The following is a 19,456-nucleotide window of genomic DNA, read 5'->3' on the forward strand; positions in this document are numbered from 1 at the left end:
TTTTCAGATGAAGGAGGAGCATCCATTTGAACCTGTCTACTCACCTGTTGCTCAAATGTCAATCATAATATTGATTTTATCAATTGCATTGCAACAAGATTTTAAAATAAGACAGTTGGACTTTCCAACGGCTTATCTTAATGATTATTTGAAAATGAAGTATATGTCTATGCACCACCTGGTCTAGAGTCAAAATCACCAGTTTTAAAATTAAACAAATCTTTATATGGATTGAAAGAGTCTCCTAAAATATGGAATGATATATTTAATGATTTTGCGAGAAAGAACAAATTTGAAAAATCAAAATATGATTGTTATTTGTATCATAATGGAAAAGTGTGGATCCTTATTTATGTCGATGGCATGTTGGTAGTCGGAGAAGAAAAAGAAGTGGAAACAGTAGTCAATTTATTGAAGAATTATTTTAATGCAAAGATAAAATAAAGAATTTTCTAGGTATGGATATAACAAGGACAGAAAATATAATAGTAATTAATCTGAAGAAGTATATAGAGAAGCTGCTAGACAAGTTTAACATGAAAGAATGTAAATCGAAAGCAACACCGATGGTCAAAGGATTTCAATACTTAAGTGAAAGCAAAATAATAGAAGTGCTTTTAGACAAATAATAGGAGGACTTATGTACCTGCGCACAACCACCAGATCTGATGTTACTTTTTCAGTATCTTATTTGAGTAGATTTCTAGATAAACCTACAGTTGAAGTAAGGAACGCAGCGAAAAGAATCTTTCATTATTTTCAGGGAACAAAAGAAATGGGGCTAACATTCTACAAAAACACTACTGATGAAATTAAACGAGTGGGATATTCAGATGCTGATTGGGCAACAGATACGACTGACAGAAAGAGTGTTGCATGTTGAGAGAAAGTGGTTGCATAATGCGGAATGAATCCGATATCCTGTTTTTGAAAGAAGCAAAACTGTGTAGCATTATCTATGGCAGAAACTGAATATGTGGCAGCGGCTAGTTCTGCTCAAGACCTAGTGAATATAAAGGGTATTTTGAGTGATTTTAATATTATTATCGGCGCAGCTATTTATTGTGATAATAAAAGTTCTATTTTAATGTCAAAATCCAATGAAAATTCTAAGAGAGCTAAACGCATAGATATTAAGATTCATTTTTTAAAAGACTTAGTTACGAAAAAAAGAAATTGCTGTAAGTTGTGTGTCAACAGAACAAAATTTAGCCGATATATTAACTAAACCATTAGTTAAGGGTACTTTCATTTATTTAAGAGGAAAAGTAAGTTTTCTTTGCTAAGTAGTTAAGTTGCGATTTTCATGTATCATTGTATGAAACATTTTAATCGAGGAGGTGTGTTAGTTGGTAAAATGTTAGCAGCTAACTTCATGTATGTCATGTGTCAGTTGTCTAAGTTGTCGCTGAAAATGATATGTAATGTACCAAGCATATTTTTCTTTATATATTAATAAAATATTTAAACTTAAAGAAAGTAATCATTATTTCAATACAAGAAGGCTCTTCCAAGTAATAATCAAACAAACACATCATCTAGCAAGGTATAAAAAATATTTTATTCAACACTTTTTTATGTTATAATTCTAAGTAATAATGCATTTTTTAGTATGGTTTAATGTTTAATTGAAATATTTGAACTACATCCTGAATAAAAGGAAAATTCTAGTCTTTATTCGAGTTGTGACACTTTTTCATAAAAACTAAGCAATACTCAACCTTTTAATGTCTGTTAATTTATGTATAGCTATTATAAAAACTGTCTAATATAAAAATTTTCAAAAAATATAGTTGAATTCATAAAAAAATTGTACACAAATTAGAAAGAGGTAAATTTTGTTATGTATGTGTAAAACTGGCTTGTCTAAATGATTATTGGAGGTTACCACCCGTCATAGATTATCAAAAAAGTAAAACACTGGCGTCGCTTCGGTGTAATTAATTTTGAAACTGCATGGATGTAACGGTTATAAACCTTAGCAGAAGAAAATAGAAATGTCTCATTAGTTGTTTCTATTGAATCTTCTATAAAACTGTAATGAGGTAATATTATAAAATAGAAAAATTAAGTTTGGTTGACGCCGAACGCCAATGCATTGCATTTTTGATAAGAATAAACCAATTTTACACATACATGACAAAACTTTGTCTCATTCTAATTCGTGTACGCTTTTTTTATGAATACAACAAACTGTATATGAATATGTATATAAATTCTTATAATATTCCGCATGGTAAATAGGAATATGTTTTTTCCTTAGTAGTTCCAATAAACCCTTTCTCTTTTTATCAGATATTCTTATTTTGTTCTTGTACAAACTCTCTAAACCAAAGTCTAGGTGTTTTCATTTGTAGCTCACTAAAGTCGTAGGGAGTCTTATAAAGGATTGTAAATGGAGCCCCCCTCTCAATTTTAATTACTTTCATTCATCTTAGCTTATCATTGCTTTTACTATTTTCCAACCTTTTCATTTATATCCCAAACTAGTCTTTTTTAGGTATGAGTAATGAGATGTTGAGTTCACGAGTAAACACTTGGTGGTATATTAAATACTTTGTAAGGGGTGATTTTTTTTTCTGTGCATTCTATAATATAGTCCCTGTGCAGATCACGTAAGGATTTTTCACCTTCAATATATTCACTGGAAGAGCGCGGTCTTGTTTAATGGCTTTCAACTCTTGGAACCGAATTTATATGCCTTCCAACTCATTTGATACCTGCATTTAGTTTGCGATGACTCCCGTGTTTTCCTCGAAGATCAGTGGAAATAATTTCACCAACAATGGCACAGTCCTAAAAGTGGAAAGTGGCGTTTTATAAAATACATAACATGAAATGAAACCAATTCAGACGTTTTTCGATAAAATTTTCAGCAATGCGACGTTCTCTCATGGGATCAAAATCACAACTGTCACTTTTCTATAAAAGCAAAAGGTTGACCATTGAAGTGAACAAACGACACTTCCACCTCCTAGCGGCGAATGGTGAAATTTACAGTAATGTCGTTTTTCCAAATATATCTGTTGGTTTCAAGTAATTATCTTGAATATGATGAATTTTGATTTGTGTCACTTTTCTACCAACGGAGCAATATGTTAATCAAAATGATGTTATGGTATAGGGACAGAAGAGATGTAGATGAGATCCTCAAGAATGTGAAGTTCAACTTACAATTGGTTAGTCGATTTAAATGTAATGATATGAAAACATGGAAGTTAACCATGTTGACTTCAATATGTATCTTGTCGGTCCGCCCTTTATCATTTTGTTATTGGCCAATATAATCTCCGGAACTCATACCACTCGATTGTTTTTTCTGGAAGTTTCACTCCACTATCAATGAATTATGTAGAAAATCGGACCTGCGAAGAGACTTGCAATAAGGATATATTCAAAGGGGTTCAAAATCGCAAAATTTTCAAATATGTTTCGTTACTGTTTTGGAACTTATGGCTCCATCCCATATATTTGGGGAAAGCCTGTATATATTGGTTTGGACTGTAGAGAATGAAAGGAAATTAAGGATACGCAAATTTTTAAATATTTAAAACTCTATTTGGGTTTCGTTTTAGGATATATGATTATTGCCAGCATCCGGACCGTAAATGGATGAAACTTATCGTCCAGTAATTATTATTGCTTAAATAAATATCTATAAATTTCATGTTTTCTATCTTCTAACAAAATTAAATGAAAGGTTAATTAAGATTGCTTTAGAAATACTATCGACATGTTGCGTGTTAACACGCAAAGTTACAGTTCTGAAATGCATAGCTGGCATGTATTATTTTTTATTATAAAGGTTAATGTTTATCGCTATGCCTCTGATATCTACCCACTGACTTAGATTTAAATAAATAAAGAACACTTGTTATTATCATCGTGGAAAAACCGCAGAAAATTCATTATAATTTTCTATGTGACAGTTTAACATTTCATTTGATAAGGTGATGTCAGTTATGAAAACAATACTTATTAGGTGGTTTTGGAACTATTTTTTACGTATTTATCAACTAAAATATCAATCCGTTACCTACCAGGGCATTTAATAAACATTCAATGGATAGAAGGCATAGATAACAGTATGAGCAGTGAAATGAAGAGTATGCATACTCTTTTTTAGCATTTGCCAGCAGTATTTTGAGTTGTAGATTAAATTTTTTAAGCTATAATTTATTTGCATCCCCACAATTTGAGGCCCAATTAATAGAGTTAACAATCAAAGTTGAATAGTATAAATAATAAATAGGTCTTTGGGATGAAATGTAAATAATGTAATATCCAGGTAAATACGAAAAAAGTGTGTAGATAATTCCATGATAACAAATAATAAGAAAGTTATAAAACAGTAAAGTTTTTATTAAATTAGAAATAGTAAGTACTTGAAAAGATTCCCAATGGTTTCTGCATATTACATTGATATCCATTCATTCATTGAGAACTGGGAAATAGAATAAAGAGTGAAACCGAGTGGCAACCGGAGGAGTATATATTCTTAGAAAATGTAGCAATTCAGGATAGCCAATTTCGTTAATGAATATCAAGAACACATACGTCTTGTCGCTAGATTGTTTAGGTTAAAGCGTTGTAACAATATGTTTTGAGGTGTTCTTTGTGGAGGATAAATATTGTCAGGTTTGATTAATGAGACTCTTCTCGGAGATAATGAATTAAATCTATGCATGGACAACTGCAGTCTGGGTACCAGTCAATACATTTCTCTCTGTATATTCTTGTGAAAAATAGTTTTTACTCTATTTGCGATATAGTTCAAATTTGATATTGTTTAATACTATGTGATTTTAATAACTTTCAAAATATTTAGGGTGTGTTCTTAAACGTTACATCAGCAACTTCTTTAATAAATTCTAGCAATTTTGAGAATTATTTACGTTTTTGTATGGAATAAGAATAACAATAACTGTATTTTATGACTCTGATATATAAATATATTGTACTAATTCAATTTTGTCGTATATTTGTTCAATTCCATCCTTTGTATATAATAACATACTTTTTACATGACAATAAACTAAGGCTTGACCGATTTTTTGAAAGTACCATTTCGTATTCACCTTGAAAAAAGGGTTTACATATTCTTCCTATGTACAATGTGAAACTTCCTTTGAGTTGTAAAAATGAGTGATGTTTGGTCAGTTTTTGTGATTTTTTGAAACGTTCAACAAAATGCAAAATATCTTTCAAAGGGTTTTTATGTAAATAGCTTGTAAAATTGCAAAAATGTTCGACAGTCTATACTAATCATTGAATAGCTAATAAATCTCGAGAACTATATTTATAAGCCTAATTTAAATATTCCAGGTATAAAGAGGCTTCTAGGAAGTACTGTAAAATATTATTTTACAGCTCAAGAGAATCTAATATTGTTGAAGAATTTTTTTATTGCAAAAAAATTGTCCACAATAAATATAGGATAAAGAGTAAAATTCAAATAGGTTTACTTAAAGGAAATCTGTAGTTATTATTTATAATACTAAGAACTAATTCGGCGCATGCAACCAGTACGAGTACTGTAAACTCACGAGTTGAAAAATTAGAAATATTAAACAGCTTTCTAAAGAAACCAGTTTTAGAATGAATTTTTTAATTTTATTTAAAGTTAAGTCTATTACGAGGATGATCCCAGAAGTAGCTGACCCAACAAAGAAAACACAAAAATATTGGAGAAAAATATATATATTTCCCAGCGATGTTCAATATCCTTTTTATAATAAGAATCGTCAAGCGCCTCAAAATAACCATTGTTGAAAAATGGCATCGATCCATTTTTTCAAGTCTGGGAATAGAAAATAATCCAAGGAGGCTAAATCTGGCGAATAGGGTACATGAAGTAGCAATTTAAATTTCAATTTATTAATTTTGGCTATTGCAATAACGGATGTGTGGGCTCGAGTATTGTCTTGTTGAAATAACACTTTCTTAGCCAAATGCTTGATTTCTTCGTTCAAAAGTTCGCATAACACTCGCCGTTGTCAATGAAAATTATTCCACGCATCCCAAAAAACCGACGCCATATCCTTACTTGCAGATGGAATGGTCTTTGCCTTCTTTAGAGTCGGTTCTCCTTTTTCAGTCCATTATTTTGATTGTTCTTTTGTTTTGGGTGTGAAGTGATGGATCTATGGTTATTTCATTTATTTCTGGAGTCGTTACCTTGGTTGACCACTGCGATAATGGTATTCAGCCTCGTTTAAACTCTGCTACCCAATATTTTACTGTTGATAAGGAAGGAGCAGTTTCACCCAGAGTAGAATCTAGTGCAGTTTCAATAAAAGTATTGTATCACGTAACGATGACAAATTTTTATCCATGTTTACAAATTCACTAAAAACGTTCACTATTGATGGCTGTCAAACAAATACTAAACAACGTGTAATCTTCAAATTTGCAACATGATGTATAGATTGTGTACTTTCTAATACAGTGGTATTTTTCAAACAACTACCGCCATCTTTTGGTCAGGCTATCCTCGTAGTCTATCGTATTCAACGGTTTGCAACCCAACACCTTAGCAAGCTCTTTGAAACCTTGGGAAAACCATTTATTGAGCTTGAATGCAAAAAATTATCGCAATGCATTTTCAACATCTCCTTTGAATTCAAATTTTTTCGCCATAGATTTGAATAAATAGTGATCTGACGGTGCAAGGTCCAGACTAAATGCTGAATGTGGTAGGAGTTTAATATCACCAAGTTCTTTGATCTTATTTCACTTCACTTTAGCAATACGTGATTTAACATTATCTTGTTTTAAGAGAACCCGGTTAACTAAACCTAGATATTTCTCTGATACAACCTCATATATTCTTATCGGCTGTCCACTAAACAGTGCGGATATTAAGTCTTACCCTCCTAGAAATCTTATTTTAGACAAAGATGAAAAATCTTCGGAATTCTTATTTTAATCGAGGTGTTTTATAACATCCAAATAATTGTTACTCCTCGAAACAAATAATAAATGAAAATTATTAAAAAGTAATATTATTACATCAGATTAATTCTTTGAACTTAAAGGGGCTAGACAAATAATCCTAAAGAAAACTTGATTCACAGATCAGTCAGATTTGGTGGCCATTCAATGAATCCACGACGCCCAATCCATTTTCTCATATACAAATTATTTGAATAATTTCGAACCCGAGCAGCGTAACGAGAAGGAGCACCATCCTGCTGAAAGATAATATTCCGAGTGAATTCGTCTGAATTGTTTCTAAATCCATTATTAATTGCAGGAACTATTTGGGTCGGAAACAGATTAATATTTGTTTCTTCCGTTAAATGTCCGTCGATAAAAAAAGAGCTTATAATAATTCAGTATGTAAAATTTTTTTGTTGATCGCACTTGTAAACATTGCAACGATCAATGAGAATAAGTGTGTACTTTCTTGGGTTTGGAATATAGTAGCCACACCAAGGAATATTGTGGTTGAAATACATTCCTTTTAAGTACAATTTATTACAAAAAATCAACACTCTGGACCTCATTATTGACAAAAGTCATCACTCTCGTTTACAGAAAATGCTCGTTTGACAACTGAATGTTTAGTTGGAAGAACTAAAAATACGCTCAATAGTAAATCAAACTAAAAAGTATAAACTAATTCTTACTATAAGAATAAAATGAGAGACGATAGAATTAATTCCATTGTTGTGAGGTGGGGTCATTTTATTCTTATATTCAGAATGATTATTTAGTTTATAGTTTAACCATAAATATAATTATATAACTAATATTTATTTGTTTGAAAATATATGACTACTAATACTACGACTCTGATCGTCTTATCAATTATTTCGCAATCTAAGCATATCATCAATGACTTTCCCCGTTATATGAGGTTCTGCCAGTTAATTTTTGCAATCAACCTCTATTTGTATCTAGTTTAAGCGGCTAATTACGACTACGTTAGTTTGTCGAGCAGTATACAGCCGAAAACCGAGGTAAAATAATTTATGAAATTCTACAATATTATCCGTATTTAAATTGCGTTGTGCAGGTACATACATACCTACAGGCGAAGATAATATAAAGCGTGATAGTATCTGATATTACTTTACTCCTCATACTACCCAGAAGAATAAAAACGTAGAATTGAAAATAACATTATTGAATTAAAATTAATCCCTGATTTCGTTCTAATATAGTCAATTTAATGGCATATCTTAGAGTCATAGACATTACATCAAAATTATTAATCCATACGACTAATCTGGTCTCTAATGACCTCGAGGTTGATAAGACTAAATGAAAACAAGACTTGAAGTAATTATAACTAGTGTAATTAAAGTGTATTTTCAATTTAAAATGTCCGCTGATGCAATATGTATTTGTAAATAGAATTGTTTAAATCAATATTATTTTTAAATATTCTAAAACATAATTCTAATGTTGAACGCAAAATTATCAATAGGTTTTCTGTTTGTTTTGCGGCAATTAACTGTTTATTAAATAAAATCAAAAATAAATTTTTTGTTTGTTTTCGATAATTTTGTAGTTTAAACAATAGTCAACAAATGATTATTTGTCTGAATACCTAGAAAATAAAAATCATATTCAAAATTGTACACAATTAGCTTTTCTAGGAGTCTCAAAAAGATGATAAGATACAAAATATCAAGTAAATATTTTAACAGATTGGTACCTAAGTTTGAATATTGCCTGGTTCACCCAAAAATTCTTTTTTTGGCGATTTTTACCTACTTTGTTACCTGACATTGAAAAATGTCCAACCCTTTTTAAAAAAGTATTGACCATTGCAACTTGAATGCATATCGATAATTGAGTGTTATGCCGTTTTCTAAAGAAATATGGGAAAAAAATATACATAATATTCTTAAATCCAAGGTATTTTCAATGCGAACATGACTTCGAAAAGCTATAGTATTGACAATAGTAGATAGAAATAGTCTTATCTTGGATTTTTTACTAAATATTTTTTAGATTGCAACTGATTTGACATAATTAAACATTAAATATTAAAAATTCAAATATTATTGAAACAGTCAGTTAGAAGAAAAAAACATTTTCATATACGTAGGAACAAAACAGTTATCAATGATAAAAAAAAGACCTAAATAATTTGAGTACAATTTATAATTCTATTTTAGAAATTTCAAACTAAGGATAACTTAATTGAGAGTTACTACATTTTCGATATGATAACTAAGGATATTTATTGTGGTTAAGACTTTTAATTTGATCTATTGATTAATATAATTATTTAATATATGTCAGATCATATTTTGATAAAGACCGGAATAGGTCAAAATGTTGAAACTAATTTTCAATCAGAGGAGAAGATAAATATCAAGAGTATATTGAATACTTGTAAAGAAAAATTATGAAATGGAATACCTTTCCATTATATTTTTCTTAATAAAGAAAAAGGATGATAAGCTTCGAGTCTTTGAAAAGGAACATGTTAAGAATCAGTGTAAAAGGCGGCTAGTTGTCCTTTTTTCACAACCACCTCTTTTGGCAGTTGCGACAAGGATCCCATCGATATATGTTTTAGTATCGAACGGTCATAAAATCTAAAATGGCTGCTCAGAGTCGAAGAGGGCAGCCAGTAATACCGCCTCTTCTCTCTTCCACTGCCTCCAGTAGATTGACATTGATCATTGGCGTACTAAGATTGTTTCATTGATTATCTGATCTATTTGAAAGTTTTTAGAGTAGAAAATATTTCAGAAGTGCATTGTAATGTTTTATTTTTTTTTTCATATTCTGGTTAATATATCTGACTTTATTATGAATTTCCCATGACCAGTGTATATTTTCACATAAACTGAAAGTTGACATTATGTTTATAGTATTTTATAGTATTGTTGCTATATTGCTTTGTATCGGTCAATAAAATATAATATAGAATTAATTATATTGTTTCTTTAAAGTTTTATTTCTGATGCTCTTCATACTCTAGTTCTCCCGCAAATGCTTCCATGTCTCCTCTTATTTTTATATTTAGTAAATACTTACATCGCGCTTTCGAAAATTATTGTTTCTCTGCTCTTATTTATTGCTTTTTTATACATTTTCTTTCTTAGTACCAAACAAATATTTTCTCCAGTTTCTATAGACTAATCCATAGTTCCATTTCATTACTTCCATATCAATATTTATTTGTTCACTGATAAGTTTCCACTCATTTCTGTATCAAAGTTATTGGTAAAGAATAAAAGGCAAAGTTCTATATTGCAGCATAACTTAGATAATAACTTTATCACAAATTACATTCCAGTTATAGAGGTGAAACTAGAGCTGATGATTTTTATGTTTTGTCATTCTTTTTCAAATTTAGTTTTTCTTCGTAGATTTAGAGTTTTTGTTGAATGACCAGTTGTATTGTGATATCAGACATGTAGCCTCCACCACTGGTGAGTGAATCATGCGGGGGTGGAAAAAGAACCCTTCAATTGGTATCTGACAGATGTATGTGTGGCTCGGGTGACGGTTAATAAGAACGAGGTTGGATGCTGCCAGGTATGAATAATGCAAAAATGTAAACAGGGTTATTTGGTAGATGGTTATTTATTATGGGGTGTAGAATTTTAACACAAAAGATAATAGAAAATGGACGTGTGATATGATTAGATACCACAATTGCACATCTTTATATTACTAAATTACAAAATCAATATTATAAATTTTCGATAGAAAAATTATTAAGAATCATGTTGTGATTATATTTCTAATCAACTACAGAGCAATTCATATATTGAGCTCTTTATTTATAGGTGATGAGTATTGGACAAATAGTACATAGTAAATCAGTAAAATGGAAAATTAAAAAACATCAAAATTCAGCAGATAAGTGATATTATTTATCGAGAAAATAATTGAGAGCTAAAACAAAATAAAAATTGAAATTATTTAATCTATCTTTTTATTATATCCCGTTGAATCACAATTGGATTTGGAAAAATGATAAATTTCCTAACTACGTCATTTTCAAAAATTGCATATATCGGATCTTTGAATTATACTGTAAGTGGCTGGCATCTATGCATTTGAAAGGAATGTAAGGTACCCACAGATATGATCATAAAAGTCATGTCTTCCAAATTATGCTTTTTCAATAACTATAAAATCATAATATCGATAACAATGGACAAATGTAGAGATTGCGTTGTCAATGGGCTCAGAACCTTCTATATTCCTGGCGGAAACATACGCTATTCTTAGATGTTTACATAGCGAAGAAAGGCCAAATCCTTTCATAGGACCACTACCTTCTATAAGTTTCCCGAAAAGCCATTAAGCCATGGTCATAAAAAGGTGGGGAAACGAGAAAAAATCAGAAACATGGAGTAAGTCTGGAACAATTGAAGAATTTATATCTTATTTTACCAAATGGTTCCAAACAGACATTTTATTAAGCCAAGATGAGCTAAGAAGAGTGACTCTTATGCTCACTGGACACTATCCGGTGAACTACTATCTGAATAACATCGGAGAAACTCCCCATAGCTCTTGTCGTTTCTGCAAGAAAGCAAAGGAAATCACCGAAAATCGCCGTTTCCATATAGGTAGCTCACTTTCCGAAGTCGCTGCTAGCTGACTGCAAAACAGTCCAGGATGCACAATAGGTCAAAAAGTTAGAGAGGTCGATTGATGGTTATTACGCCCTAGTTCTTCCAATCTAATCTAGTATATAAATAAATAAAGCAACCACTACACCATAACCGGAACTATTAAAAATTCAACAAAATTGATATTTGAAAATGGAATTAACTATAGAATTAGTGTATATTTTAATTTCAACCAAAATTGTGGAATTTGCCGAAAAAAGTTATCATCACTAGAGACTGAAAGTAAGATTTCAGTTTGGTTTCTGAACAAAGTGAAATCTGATAATTTAGTGATCGAAATGCGCGTCGAACAGTGTCATTGTGATTGTAGTATTTGTAGTGAAGAATGTGTTAAGTAGATAATTAGATATTCAAATGAGTCTAAGATCTAGCTCATATAAATATTCAGCTAAATTTAATAAAGCTCTTAAGCGACTATACATCCCAAAAAGGCTAAGTTTGATAGAAATCAGAATAGTTAGCAATAGAATGCTTGAATTTCGATCTTTTCGAGGTAATTTTGAACGACATGCGGTCTTGTATTTTCATTTATGGAGAAGAAATTTTCTCCTAAAAACAAAGCGAAAGATATGACATGCGGTTTTAGTACATCAGCAATTGCCTTAACCTGGTGTTATTTCCATTGGTTAATGCTCTTTATGCTCCAAAAATAGTACTCCTAGTACTTGTGAGAAACCTTCAGCGGCACTCAATTCCGAGGCAATGTTATAACTTTGATGAAGGTTATTTTATTTGAGGCTACTGTAAATTAATATGGCTTCACAGAAATTGAACACTCACCATATAGCCTTGATCTGGCCCCATCTGACTATTTTTCTTTCGTCAAGCTGAAGGCCGAGTTAAGGGGTAGAATATTTAATAGCGACTATGAAATTAAACAGGCGGTGTACGAATATTTTGACTTTAAAGGTGCATCACATTTTTATAGTGGCATAGAAGCCTGACATCCTGAAAAGTGTGTAGAAATAAAGGGATAATGTACAGAGAAATAATATTTATGACCTTTCTTTCAATGTTAGATCAAGGCAAGAACTTATGGACCGCACTATTATTTTTTATTTGCTGGTCGGTGTATATGACAATGAAAAAACTCATCAAACCATACTTATACAACCATAAAACGAACACCTTGGATATGTGTAAGACAGACGTGTTCGAAGCCGTATATGTGCCTCATACTAATCAAAAACTAAAAAACTCAATTCGAGAAATGGGATAAAGCATATATCTAAAATATGTTCATATCCAAAGTTTATTTGCTGCATACCACAAAGATGAGCAACACTAATTCATGCTAGTGGAAAATACACACGTTATGGGAAACAAAATTTTCTTCATTACTTAACATTGTTTGCCTCTTTTAGTTTAATACTTGTTTATACTTGTTTTTTCGAGTTATTAGGGTTATCTTAATAGAGATATGCAGTATTTGTTTTTAAAAAACAAAGTACCTACATATTATTCAAAACAATGTAATAGAACGTCCATATTTTCAAAATCCATAAAATTATTAAGGTGTAAATATATGGTTTAATATTATGTAGGAAGTATTACAAAGAAAAAGAGTTTTTTCCTAAAATATAATAAAAGCTAATATCCAATATTCGTCTGTTTGTTACAATTTTAGTTTTCACATCAATAGATTCAAATCTTAAACAGGTAAGTGAGAAATATTTCATATGTAAGATTAATAAAATTTGTAAGTTTTTTGAAGACACCTAGCGAATCCGCGTGCACATATTTTTCAAATCGGAAATGACCTCAATTCACGTCTTTTTTTGTTATTTTTAGGTAGCAGTGGAACAAATTCCATGAACGATGTCAACATGATTGAAAACCAGCAGATTTATTATTTCAAAGACATGTGCCTATACATACTAGGATCCACTTTGTCTTTAGCAGATTATCGTTTCTTTTTCTACGCAGACAAATTGCTGGTAGTTAAGATAGATAAAAGATAAACACGTATCTCTTTCATTCACAGTGGAGGTGTTTGATGTATCACATTCTAATGCATTTAACCGTTGAAAAAAATAACCATTTTAAATAAGATTGTGATAGAAACAGTTTTCTACCAAACATCATTTTTTATTTCTTGAACCAATAACGGATTTAATAATTTGTGTTGACAATTGGGAATATGGTTAATATATCAAGAAGTATATTTTTGTGTGAAACAAATTATCGGCAAATAATATACGATGAATCTTATCTTTTGGTAGCACGTAACTTATTTTTACAAATGTGTGACCAGTTTATGGATTGTGAATTTTATCACCACTCATTACCGTTAAAGTATGATGGTTGATTTATTGAGATATTAACCTGAATGAGAGATAGATAATAAATATTTAGTTTTAAAAACGTATTTAGAAACGTTTTTAAAATGTATTAGAACTTTGGCGAAGTAGATCAGAAAACACTTTTCTGGCTCTGATAATAATGAATTCCTTATTTACGAGACTAGAAATCAAGAGATGATGACTTGATAACCGGATTTTTGATTACAAACTCATGACTAACAATATTGAACAGAGCCATTATTATCTTCAACAAGTAAAAAGTCATGATCATTGGTTTCCCAATCGTTCATTTCTTGAAAACCATCAGATTTATTACGCACTTTTTCATTCCATTGATAATATTTTCATAATATGTTATCGGGCATTTTTTTATATATTCATATCATTAGAGCGGTTTTTATGGGTTCTAATTACAGAGTGGCTCTTTTTATCTGTCAGACATCTTCGTATACTGTTCAATTCTACGGTTCTGATCCAGTTTCCAGCAAAGAGTTAAAACCCGTTTTCAGTTAATTCTAATTTTTTCTAGGGATAACTAGTTTTCAAAAATTCTTTAAAATTTGTATTTACTGGTCAAAGTTACGTACATCTTTTTATTGACACTGGAAACGTATATTAACTGAAATAAAATAAAAACAGACGGAAGTATAAAGAAAATGGCTATTTTTTGTTTTACAAATCTTGTGTTTCTAATCGCTTTTTGTATATTCAATATGCCATGAAACTTTAAACTGCGGAAACGAGTAGAATAATATTTTTATTATATTATATTTCACGTGGCTCATTTTTCTGTATGCTATGTATGTTTTCACTGTTTCACTAGAATAAACTTTTGATCAACTAAAAATTCTATTATTAATTAGTAGAATTTTCTAGTGGAAACTGGTTTTAACTGGTGATTCTATTATGGGAAAAACATTTTAACTTGTAAATTCTAGTATATCCTATTCTAAACTAGTATTTTCTGGTCCAAAATATAGAAGAAACTTGTTTAACGCCGAAGGTACTAGTCGAAACTAGTTTTAATGGAAAACTAGTAGGCTTTCATATGTAAGAATTCCTGCGCCTCAATTTAAATATATCGTAACTTGTTAAGACTAGTCTCTAATTCTATGGAGAGTATAATTACTTTCCTTTCTTTCAATCAATCTCTCTTTGTTTAGTTTTTATAAAAAATAGTATAGAGTGCGAAAATATGAAATTCGAGTATTGTGAAGACATTATTGGAAATAAAAGCAACCGTGGAAGCAAAGAAATATGTAAAATTTAAAGGGCAGACACAGTTAATAAGCAAACGGCACAACATTGTTTTAATCGTTCTATAGTGAAGATTTGACTCTTGAAGATCGTTCACGCTCAGGTCGTCCATCTACGCGGAATATTTCCTTCCCTGATGCCTCCTAAAGATACTATACATCGTCATTTAAAATCATTAGGTAAGATCTATAAAAGTTGTAGAATAGTTTCACACAAGGTTCATGAAAAACACGTCGAGTAGAGGTGTGTATACAGCTCCTTGCTCAGACGAAAGTTGAACGTTTTTTTGACGCATTATTACTTTCGATGAGAAATGGAGTTATCTAAACAGATCGAACATAGAAAATCAGAAAATTAGACTAAGGAAAATGACCAGAACCGTTGTAAATACGTTAAGGTCGATTCGAGCGGAAAGTCTTCTTGTGTGTCTTGTGGAATTATGAAGGTTTAGTGTACTTCAAAATCATTCCAGTTGGTCGAGCTTTCAATGCTGATGCATATAGTGGACAGCTTATTCGAATGCATGAGGTTTTATCGAAGAAATATCTACGTTTCGTTAACCCAAAGTGGTTTCTGTTACAACAAGATAAAAACCTATTTCGAAATTGACGCGGCATAAAATCACCATTTAGCACCGTCAGAATAGTTTTATCAAGATCTTGCTTGCGGAAAGTTGGGTTAGAACATTGTAATACGATGTGCTATACTTTGTATATTGAAGTTTTCTTTTTGGATGAGTTTTTACTAACAAAATAAACATTAGAAAACGACATTATTTATGAGACATCCTATACATATTCGACAATTCTATACATGTTCCATTACTATTTGTCGGAAAAAAATCTTTCTGCTTTATCGGTTTTAGTGGTTTTGAGTAAATGCGATGATACAGAAATATAAGAGCAGGCCTGTAATAGAAAACTAGAATTTATTTCTTTCACGAAATATTTCTACCTAATAATTTCTCATGAATATGTTTAATGTGAGAAGATCCATTTAACTGCTTTGGCTCCAAAAAGCTTTAAAGTCAATGAGACTAAAGCAATAAATAACCGAACACATTTGGTGAGGATCAATAATTCCACATAGTATAGAGAGTATTGAAAAATTGTCGATATGTTTATCTACGCTACAATTACCTAGGGGTCAAAAAGTTTAACCCTAGGGTCGCCCAATAACAAAAGAAAAGTATTGATGGACAATAGAAAAGGTCCGACATTAAAATTTTGCGTGATAAAGTTTGTATTCAGAGCTTTTGTGTGCTGACCGAAGGTCAGTTTTTCCATAAAATAGGTCGTATAAATCAAGTTTAAGCTATTGTTAAGGTGGCTGACTTCTAACCTACATCTGTTCTTGCCTACTAAAACGAATTAAAACGATAAATGGAAGTGGACCTTATTAACAAACCTATGTACAATTGAAGATAATGGCAACGAAATTTAAAATCTGTCTGTATAAGGGTTCATAACGTGTGAAAATATAAATCTATATGAGTAATTTATTTCATGACAAACCATACTGCTCTTAATAAAAGTTTGAATGAAAAATTGTATTTCGCTCTTACTTATCAACTTATTCTATATATCGATTTCGAATTAAAATATGCATGAAATTGTTGTTGTTTATATATCGTTCACAACAAGTACAGATAGTAAATAATAGTAATATTGAGATTAATAAATAATCGGAACAAAAATGTTGCAGAATGATTGAATTCTGTGTATAGAGAATTTCACTAGCAAAAATATATATAATATGTCATCAAATATTGACCACAAAAAAAATACCATGAAATGAAGACAATGATATGCCTTTTAGAATAGTTCATATGGGTTTGAAACACATTTAAGCGGAGTTTATTCAAAGATAAAAATAGATACATAGAATTGAATTTGCGAATAAGAGTTTAATCTCTGTCTCTATAAAACTATTCACGTTTTTGTGTAAATTTTTGGCATGTACACTTCTGTTCGCTTACATTTAGCCTGCGTCAATCACAAGTTCCTACCTAATGTCACTGTCATGATCACTGACAGATAATTCAATTATAAATTTGAGTTCAGTTGAAGTAAAAGTGTACTTATTGCTTCCTCAGTTAGTTGAAATTCAGAAAGCTGCTATGATTGCCAAGTTGTGAGATAGCTAGTCAAAAGAATGGCAACCCATCTAGGTCTCAATGCGATTACCGTAGCCAAAGTGAAGAAGCGATAACTTTCCTATTAACTAAATATTGGTAAACATGGTAACAAATGTCAAGTAAATTTACACAGATAAAAGATTGCAAAAATCTGTCACAAGACTTGTATGCTATTGCAATGAACACAAGTGTACGATTATGTGATAGGTGGAAAAAGTGAGTCTTTTCATAATCTCAAAGTACATTCTGATTTCTCTCTCGCTTTTTAAAGACATACGTAGACATACGGCAAACAACTTTGTCACTATTAACATATACTGAAATGTTATTCTGTTGCCTAATTTCTTTCTTCCATATTTTTAGTTACAGTCACCAATCCATACATACCAAAAAAAGAAACATCACAGTGTTATAAACAGAACACATATATTATTACTATTATACTCGTATTAAGTGTCAAAGTGTTTGTTAAGTTTCTATAATGAAATTTTGCAATTTCAAAATACTAATGAAAACTTCAGTTTATCAAAAAGGAATGTAAAGAAAAAATTAATCACATTCTTGATCTGAATTCACTGAATTATATTACCTGCCCTTTGAGATTTATATTTGAATAAATTTGACATCAGCGGCGTTCAGGCTCCAAAAGAAACAGATAGATATTAATAAATGTTACTTAACTTTTTCGTTTATAATTACAGATTATTATTGAATGACATTTTCTAGATTCAACATTCAAACTTTATTATCAATCATGTCGATGGAAATTAAGACATTATATTTTTTTAATAATTGTAAACTAGTTTGTGGGTGGTTCAAACTCAGAGTAATGGTTATGATTTCCTAATATAATCTGAATAGGGCAATATATAGTGTTATAATCATACATTCTATTACACCATTCATTGTGCAATGTTTTCTCCATTTCCTCCGTCACTTACTATGTATACCGATCTATTGAGAGTAAGAGAAGGATACATACGACAACTGTATACGTACCGTTACTTGTATTAGTATTTTGTATTTGAATAATTGTTAATCATGAGCCGAAATGATCCAAGCCGAAATTCATGCGCCCATGTGTCAGATAATAATGAGAACTTTGATCAAGAAAGACTTTCGAATCATGTAAGAAACAGAATGGAATAGTCCAAAAAACAGTAAGTAAGCTGTAGAAGCTGTATAGTAGAATCGTTCATTTACCAGGTTTGATAGAAGTTAAACTCCAATTTATTAATTTTTAATCGCTGTTAAAATATTAGAGGGCTGCTCATACCAATGGAAAAACCGGAACAAGCAGAGAATTATATACAGACAAAACTGAGTTAAATTGAATCCTCTAGATAAAATTGAGGCATATCATTATTTACCTCGATAGCTTATTATAATTCACCTCGATATACAAGCTACAAACGATTAATAATTGTAAGAAGTATTGTCTTTAAATCGGAATTTTTTGTTACTTAGCTTCCTAAGATTTGATAAAATAGTCTCTCGGAAGCATAGAAAACAGGAAAATCCTTTAGCAGTCACATGTCACATCTATTAGTACAATGTTCCCGTTGACTGTCGGAAAATATAAGATCGAGTAATTCGCCTCATAAAACAACTGACTACATATTAATAATATAGTCCCAATGTGTCATGTTTCCAAAGACAATAAGACTGTAATACTAATATTTTATTTTCATCATGACAGGATAAACGGTTTTTGTAGAAATTTTCATGGTTAAATTATCAAAAATGAAAACACTTTAGTCATTAAAAAAATATTTAAAAACACTACACTAAGAGGAGAAGAACAAAACTAAAAATTAAACTAAAGTAAATGTTCGAAATAGTTGTCGCCAACTTTCAAACATTTATGGATTCTTCTTAAAAACCCGTGCTGAGTGACGTTTCGAATTTCTTGAGGTAGAAGAGTTCGAAATGCATTCCGAACTCTGACAGACTTCTTTTGTAGTTAGTGGCGAAGCATACACGATATCTTTTATACGACCCCAAAGAAAAAAATCTAATGGGGTGATATCCGGTGAATGGGGAGGCCATTGATGCAGTCCATCGTGTGCTATCCATCGGTCCTCAAAATGAGTCTGTAAAAAATTATTTACAAGCGCACTACCGTATGGGGGGCTCTGTCGTGC

At 30.9% G+C, this 19,456-nt stretch overlaps 1 long non-coding RNA gene across 1 annotated transcript; it reads left to right on the plus strand.

Moving 5' to 3' along the window:
* The first annotated feature begins 7,900 nt into the window (after positions 1-7,900).
* LOC130451384 (uncharacterized) lies at positions 7,901-10,876 on the plus strand. The gene is made up of 3 exons (XR_008910715.1): positions 7,901-7,964; positions 10,338-10,506; positions 10,761-10,876. It is a non-coding gene; the product is annotated as an uncharacterized LOC130451384 (long non-coding RNA).
* Positions 10,877-19,456: the final 8,580 nt, after the last annotated feature.

The sequence above is a fragment of the Diorhabda sublineata genome, chromosome X, assembly GCF_026230105.1.
Source record: "Diorhabda sublineata isolate icDioSubl1.1 chromosome X, icDioSubl1.1, whole genome shotgun sequence".
Taxonomy (NCBI): Eukaryota; Metazoa; Arthropoda; class Insecta; order Coleoptera; family Chrysomelidae; genus Diorhabda; species Diorhabda sublineata.